Genomic DNA, 8205 nt, shown 5'->3' on the forward strand with positions numbered 1-8205 from the left:
TTTACCAAGTGAGCGGTCGGTTTATATTTCCAAAGATTGAGTGACACAGCACAGGCAAATAAACGTTTCTTTTCATAAAAAATCTATGGATGATCTCAATGTGCGTAAACAATGAATATTTCGCGCTGTCACTAGATATCTACTCAATGGGTGGCAAGACCCCGGCGTAGTTCGCGAGGTGGATTTGTTTTACACCATAAAACTATAGTGGTTGCTTCATTCCCGCATTTATTTCGTGCGAACTTTATGTCACAAACAATAAAGATTATGAAAAAATTGTTTGTGGTAAACACTGTATTCACAACACTTTAGCGAGGACGTCTTCTAACGTGGAGACAACACGTTCATTTCCTTCGACGACGGTAATGTCCAAGCTCGTGTGGTTCTTTTTCCAGTAGTCGCGCACCACGGGGATGAAAAAACGGCATTTATGATTGTCTCGTCGATGGGTTCTCCGTTTCTATGTCGCTCCAACAGTTCCAACTTGTATCTCACAAACTGTCTTATTTTATGAGTACTCCGCACGGGAATAGCTCTCAAAATGTCGCTAAAATCACTCTCTTCTCCGTGTCCATTTAAAAAGTTGTGTAGGCATTGTAAATCTGCCAGCATGCGTTTGCATACGAACTGATCCATCCCACACGACACACTGAGGCTTCGCAGTTTCGCGGTTGTCAAGTCGCTGCTCATCACTTTTCTCATGTCGGAGGATCATCCTTGAATCTCTTCAGTGTTTCTTACAAATCTGCACCATCATACGACCACAAAAGCCAGAACTTGTTTGAGCACGCTAAAACAAGTTATGATATGGTACGCGCGTGGGAGCGGGACTTGTTTGATCGCGCAGAACAGTTTACGTTGTCGCCTGATGCGCTGGAAACACCATGCAGAACCCGCCCGGGAACCCAAAACTACTTCTTTTACTAATAGCCAGAACTTGTTTGAGCACGCTGAAACGCGCACGCACCGTGATGCGTGAAACGGTTTTCTTCTTCCGTTTGATCGCGCAGAACGTTTGGGATATGATATAAAATGGCTTTAAAATAGCGTGGCGCTCTCCACAAACTATACTCGTTTAGTCGATGAGTACGTGCTATATAATCCTTCTCCTTATCACCTATCTATATAGCTTCTCCATCACACAACACAGAATTTTCCCCTCTAAAAACAGGAAATACTGCCGAATGAACTGAAAATGAGAACTTTCCTCATCTTCCTCGTTGTGCGCTTAACCCAGAGTCGACCGATGGACGGAACTCAAATGCGCCCTTGGAGGGTGGTGCGATTTTGTTTACACAATCACGCAGGAACGGCCCGTGATGCGCGCCCGTTAGCTGCGAAGGACATTTGGAACTTCTTGGAAACTGCATAAGCGAACCCTTTGTTCTTGGTTAGAGAAAGCTTGTTTCGGCAATGAGCAGGTGGGCTCATAGGGATATTTTTTTTCCTTCGCATAGTGTGGTGTGATCACTGGTTTTAAAACGTGCGGCCTCGGAAAACATGATTTACGAGGTGACCCAGTTTCTCGGAGAAGGCCTATTTACATCACCTTGACGCAACATTTTTTTCCGCTAGGGTCCGCCGCAGAGTTTGGCCATGAAGTGCGTTTTTGATATAAAACAGATGACTCCAACACATCTTCAGGGTGACCCAATTTCTCGGGCTTGCAACCTTGCGGAAACGAGCGAGCACTGATATAAAAGAGATGGTCCCAACCGGAGGGGTGTGTTACGCGCCTGTGTTTCGGGTATCAAGTTTTCCGTGCGGCTGGCACGGTAAGTGGTAGACATGTTGGGTGTGTCGGCGCATGTTGTGAGGTGTGCGCGGGCAGGCTGAAATCGTGTGAGCTGTCCACGCGGCCGTGTTTCCCTACCCTGCTGTACCGCGCCATGCGACAAGAGTCTACGTGCGTAATACCGGTGTGATGAGGTAAGCCCTTTCTTTTTTTATGAGATGAACTTGTTCATAGTACGACGATCTTAATATTGCTGCTTCCAGTATAGAGAAGGAACGCGGAGGTGCACGGGATGTTCTGGGAGAGAGCAATCTGAAATTGTGTTTCTTCATACTCAGTTTTGGGTTGAGTGTCCGTTTTTAACATTGAGTACGTGCGAAGCTTCACTGCATAGCATTGTTTAATAAGCGTCAGTCACGACATAGCATCACTGTGCTTTGTGCTTGATTTAGTTAATTTCTTATCTTGAAGTCTAAAACTGCATGGGCTGGCTAAAGTCGCGTGAGCTGTCCACGCGCCGCATGTTTCAGATATTGCAGCATGGTGCTCGTGACCCGTCTGCTAAGGTGAGCGCGCATTTTTTCCGAGGTGAACTCGTTCATAGTGCGACGTTGTGCCTTGGACTTATATTTCTAAGAGTGCTTCCAGGATTGCGAGCTGTGTCGTGTACACTGGCTATGTTTGAACAGAATGTTCTGATGGGAGCAATTGTGTTTCTTCATACCCAGCTTGGGTTCAGTCTGCCTTTTTCGTTTTTAGCTTCAGTACGTGCGTCATTGTTTAATAAGCGTTGGAGTGTCAGTGCGTCTTGAGCTTCACCACATAGCGCCACTATGCTATTGTCATTCTGCTCGATTTATTTAATTTCGCGTGTTGAATGCGCGCTGTCTAAAATAAAAACAGGCCCAAGCTCTATGGGGTTTATTGATCATACAAGCTGTTTTCCCTCAAACCAGCTTCTCTGCACAACATCAACTATCGTTGTTTTCTCGATCATGTGCTTCTTCTTGCTTATTCCGAACGCGTGCTCGCTTTCCTGATTAGCGTCACGATGACTTTTTTGCACATTGAAATGTTTTGTTTTGTTTATGTTCTGTCACAAAATTCGTTCTCAAGAATGAACGCGCTCCATTGCATCATTTGCCATTCTGCTTGATTGAAACAGTTTTTAGGTTGAACTGCAAAGCACACACATCCTGAACGATCCTAAGCTTGTTCTCATGGGGTGGGCTTGACCTAACGCCCGCGTGCAACCGGGGGAAGCCAACTTTACTCGTGTAGAGTGTGTTTTGAGATGTGTACCCTGAAAAAAATTTTTTTTCCCCATTTCCAGCTGTGGCTATGTGAATAGCGGGAGGCGGTGGCATGTAAGGTGTTCAGCACGCTGGCTCTCTTGAACCAGTTGGATAGAAATGAGTCACCAATGCAATGGCAGCTGTCCATCTTTGCAAAGACATGCGACGCCATCTCTTGTATGTGCAGGGCAGAGCATGTGAAAAAGTTTCATTGTGAACCAGTGAGCAGCCGCGGATGGGACGGGCTTGACCTAACGCCCGCGTGCAACCGGGGGAAGCCAACTTTACTCGTGTAGAGTGTGTTTTGAGATGTGTACCCTGAAATTGTTCTTTTTTTCATTTCCAACTGTGGCTATGTGAATAGCGGGAGGCGGCGGCATGTAAGCTGTTCAGAACGCTGGCTCTCTAGGACTATGAGCCAGTTGGATAGAAATGAGTCACCAATGCAATGGCAGCTGTCCATCTTTGCAAAGACAAGCGGCGCCATCTCTTGTCTGTGTAGGGCAGAGCATGTGAAAAAGTTCCATTGTGAACCAGTGAGCACCCGCGGATGGAGGCATGGGCCGATAGCAGTTGGAGCCTGTTAGGAAGCCCTAGACATAAGTGACCAATGAGAGGCTTGTAGTCAGATGGGCCAATGAGCACTTGCAGTTAGATGAGCCATATGGTGTCTATCGAGGGAGCTGAGTGACCAATGAGCGCAAGAGATGACCGGGATCTCTCTGATGCAGCTGAACCTACCCACAGGCTGTTGTACCAAATAAAGGTTGAAATCAACAATTGTCGTGTGTCTTGTCTGAAGCTGCTGCATTGTGGTTTAGGAGCGACAGGCTAGCCAATCACTGTTCAGTAGGCTTAACGTGGACCAATCAGGGGCCAGACACCGGTAGGCTTTGGTGTGAAGGGACAATCAGTAGGCTTAGCCTGGTTTGGCTTAGAAGTCAGTAGGCTTAGAATGGACCAATCAGCATGAAGTAGGCAGAGCTGGTGAAGAGTTGCGCCATCTGGTGTCAGTGGACTTAGAACGAGGGCCAATTGGCAATCAGAGCGCTAGTAGAGTGATCAGTAGGCTTAGCGTGGACTGGCTTAGAAGTCAGTAGGCTTAAAATGGACCAATCAATGCAAAGTGGGTGGAGCGATTAAAGAGTTGCGCCACGAAGTAAGTAGCATCAGGGCCAGCCACAGCTGTGCCCTATGACGCCGCTGGACCAATAGCATAATTTCTATTAAATGTGTAGGGAACCTTCTTCGGCGCCGTCAGAGCATGCGCGTTGTGAACCAATGGGTGGAGGCATGCGGTTAGCGCGGGCCAATAGCCGTTGGAGCCTACCAGCCCCCGCAAAAGTTATCTTATGGTAAAAGTTCCACAGTTAAATTTATCTCGTCTAGAGATGAGTGTGAGCGACCAATGAGTGGCTTGCGGTTCAGTGGATCAATAGCAGTGACCACTTGCTGTTAGATGGACCAATCAGAGTTGGAGCCTATGAGGGAGGCGGTGACCGACTAGAACCAATAAGGAGCTGGGTGAGCGGCCACGTGCAGTCAGATGAACCAATAACAGTTGGAATCTACCGAGGGAGCTGAGTTAGCGTGAGAGATGTCCACATGGAATTATGGACCAATGATCTCTCTGATGCAGCTGAACCTACCCACAGCTGGACCAGGAGGCTGTTGTACTAAATAAAGGTTGAAATCAACAATTGTCGTGTGTCTTGTCTGAAGCTGCTTAGGAGCGACAGGTAAGCCAATCACCGTTCAGTAGGCTTAGCGTGGACCAATCAGGGCCAGCCATCGGTAGGCTTAGAATGGGCCAATCAGCGTGAAGTGGGCGGAGCCAGTAAAGGGTTGCACCATCCGGTGCCAGTGGGCTTAGAACGGGCCAATCGGCAGGCTTACATTGGAAGGGTGATCAGTAGGCTTAGACGTCTGAATCAGACCAATCAGCATGAAGTGGGCGGAAAGTTGCACACCACAAGGTAAGTTTGAACATCTGAGATAAAGCCGCAGTGGAGTCGCCTCCATCTGGCGGGCGCCGGTGAAGCCTATGTTCAGTAGGCCACCCGCTAGCCCGGGGCATGGGTAAGTTTGAACATCTGAGATAAAGCCGCAGCGGGGCCGCTGCCGTCTGGCGGGCGCTACTGAAGGCTATGTTCAGCGGGCCAATCGGTGGGCTTAGAACGGGCCAATCGGTGGCGGCGGCGGCGCCCAATCACAGGGCTTAGAAAGCGTGGGAGAGTGATCAGTAGGCCTACAATGGACCAATCAGCGGAGCCGGTTAATTAGCATAACGGGGCGGAGCTACAGTCAACCAATCAATGATCAGTAGGCTTAGCACGGGCCATTCAGCGTGTGAAGTGGGCGAAGCCAACTAATTAGCATGAAGGAGCTACGGTCAGCCAATCAAAGACCAGTAGGCTTAGCATGGGCCAATCAACGTGTGAAGTGGGCGGAGCTAATGGCGGCCAATCAGATGGCTTTGGATTTGGCTTGTGTTGGCTTAGAACTGGATTGTGTTGGCTTAGAATCGGCCATCTTGGATTAGAAAAAGAATGTCGTTATAGTGCTCGGTTCTTATGCCGCTCCAATATTATGCAGTCTATCTCTATACTACTAAAGTTTTCCTGGTACGGGAAAGAGAAAGAAAGGAACTGAAATTCATATCAAGGATACGAAGTGACGCCACCGACATGGAGGGGACGGAGGCTGTAGAGGAAGAGCTTTACAAGCACTACAAAGTACATTTCAGCGCGGAAGAAAACACACGTGCGAAATGCGCCGATATTTGCGAAGGAGTGCCAAAGGTGAACCCCGAAGACAGGCAACAAGGCCGTGTAAGAATCACTCAGCAAGAAATTCGGGCGGCAATCAAGAAGCTATCCAGGAACAAGGCACCTGGACCCGACGGCCTCGGTTCAGCTTTCTACAAAACCTTTGTGGACGATTTGTCTCCCGTTCTAGAAGTGGTTTTTGAGGGTATTAGAAATCGTGGACTGATGACTCCGACAATGAGGAAATGCAACACAGTTCTCATTCCGAAGAAGATGAAGCAGAAGGGTGGTGGTGGTGGTGGTGGTGATAGGGCTTGCCGTTGTCGGCCTCACGTATGTGGGCAACGTCACGACGAAGGGAGTCCGAACCCTGTCAGATTTCCGCCCAATAAGCCTCCTCTGCAGTGATTATAAAATACTTGCAAAGATACTAGCACGACGACTGGACAGCGTGCTCTGGAAAATCATTGGCACCCATCAGACCTATGGAATCAAAGCGAGGAAAATCTCAAGTAATATTCACCGGATAAGGACAGTATGCGAGGTGGCAAAAACAGTTGGCCCTCCACAGCAGTATTTCAAGCAGATGAGGCCTTCGACAGGGTATCCCACGGCTTCCTTTTTGACCTTCTGCGATGGATCGAGGTCGGGGAGGACATGGTAGAATGGGTGGAAATATGTTACAAGGAAATCTCGGCGCAGCTCGTGGTTAACGGCTGTCTGAGTCCACGCTTCTCAGTTTCGAGGTCAGTGCGGCAAGGATGTCCCCTGTCGCCAATTTTGTTCGCACTCTACCTGGAGCCGCTGTGCCGTGCGATAATTGACAACGTCCTAATAAGTGGGCTGAGGGCGCCTCATCAAGAGGTTAAACTTGTAGCGTATGCGGACGACGTCACGGTAATCTGTTCAAGTAAGGAACAAGTGAAGGTCGCCCTTGCGATTGTGGAAGCTTTCTGTGATGCGTCTGGAGCCCGCCTCAACATTAACAAATCGAAAGGAGCGTGGATAGGAGACTGGGAAGAGAAGCCTACGCAATATCTCGAGACACAGTGGACCTCAGAAGTTGGAAGGTACCTGGGAGTAAGCCTAGACTGGGAAACTGCCGACACTGCAAAATGGGAGCCAAAAATCAACGCACTTCAGGCGAAGCTAAAACCGTACCAAGGCAGAAAACTGTCACTGATAAGCCGGAGCTACGTATGCAACACGGTGCTCTTCCCAGTAATCTTGTACCCGGCCCAGGCTACGCCCATTGACGCAGCGACAGTACATCGCTTTGAAAGGACATGTGCCGTATTCCTGTGGCAGTCCAAATTCGAAAGAATGCGGCGAACCAACATCTTCTGGCCACTACAAGCGGGGGGGGGGGGGGGGCTCGGTGTCGTCAACCTTGAGATTAAAATAAAAGTGTTACGCTTTATATATTTCCGAGACGAAGCGAGACCCCAGCTTCGAACTGCTATTCAGACCCTAGGAACCCACCATCTTCTGCAGTGGATCGTCAGCACGAAAGGCGGCGTGCCCAACACCAGGGTGCTTGGCTTCTACAGGGAGATTCAGAAAAGCATCACCTTTTTCTGCGAGAAGTTTTCCTGGGACTACCTGTCCAAGGTGAAGAAGAAGAAGTTATACTGGGATACGGTATCCAGCTCCTTCCCTCCTCCCCTTTATCGCCGCAGCTACAATGAAACACCCGGAGAGCATGGGCAGGATGTGTTAAGACGCGTGCGAAGACTCCCCATTCCTACCAGCACAAAGGACTTCTTTGTACGCTTTCACGTCGAAGTGGTTCCGGTGCAGCAATGGCTCTTAGGCAAAGGCTTCGACGTGCCACGAGCTGGTATGTGCCATGTGTGCGGCCAAGAAGAGACTCTCCGGCATGCACTGTTCGATTGCAGGTCAGCCGTGCTGTTTTGAAGCGACCTTCGTGCAACGCTGGAGTTGTCGATCGGCTTCTCATACGAGGAACTCAAGTTCCTCTTTTTCCCACGGGCCAGGTTCCCTGAACTCGTCAGTGTGGTTGCCGCAGAGGTATTGCATGCTCTATGGAAAAGCCGAACTGCGCGCGTAGAGTGCGACGTGCGAGCACTATCGCCGGTGGCATACCTGAAATCGAAATTGATGTGGACGTTGTCCCTGGTTGGACAGAACAGGTTGAGGGAAGAGCCCGAATGGAAGAGGTTAGCCACAGTAATTGAGAACATGGACCCAAAAACGTTTGGCTGCGTCATACGGAGGCGGTACAGAGCAACATGAGAGTCGCATGACAAGGCAGTCATGTTGAAGTGTTTTATATGTATAGACTTTTCGATGTAAGATTTTAATAAAAAAAAAGGGGGGTGTAGCTCAGTGGTAGAGCGTTCGCTTTGCATGTGAAAGGCCCCGGCTTCAATCCCCGGCACCTCCA

At 49.2% G+C, this 8205-nt stretch overlaps 1 non-coding gene across 1 annotated transcript; it reads left to right on the forward strand.

Moving 5' to 3' along the window:
- The first annotated feature begins 8133 nt into the window (after positions 1-8133).
- Positions 8134-8205, forward strand: Trnaa-ugc (transfer RNA alanine (anticodon UGC)). Its single transcript has one exon. It is a non-coding gene; the product is annotated as a tRNA-Ala (tRNA).

Source organism: Ornithodoros turicata, chromosome 1, assembly GCF_037126465.1.
Source record: "Ornithodoros turicata isolate Travis chromosome 1, ASM3712646v1, whole genome shotgun sequence".
Taxonomy (NCBI): Eukaryota; Metazoa; Arthropoda; class Arachnida; order Ixodida; family Argasidae; genus Ornithodoros; species Ornithodoros turicata.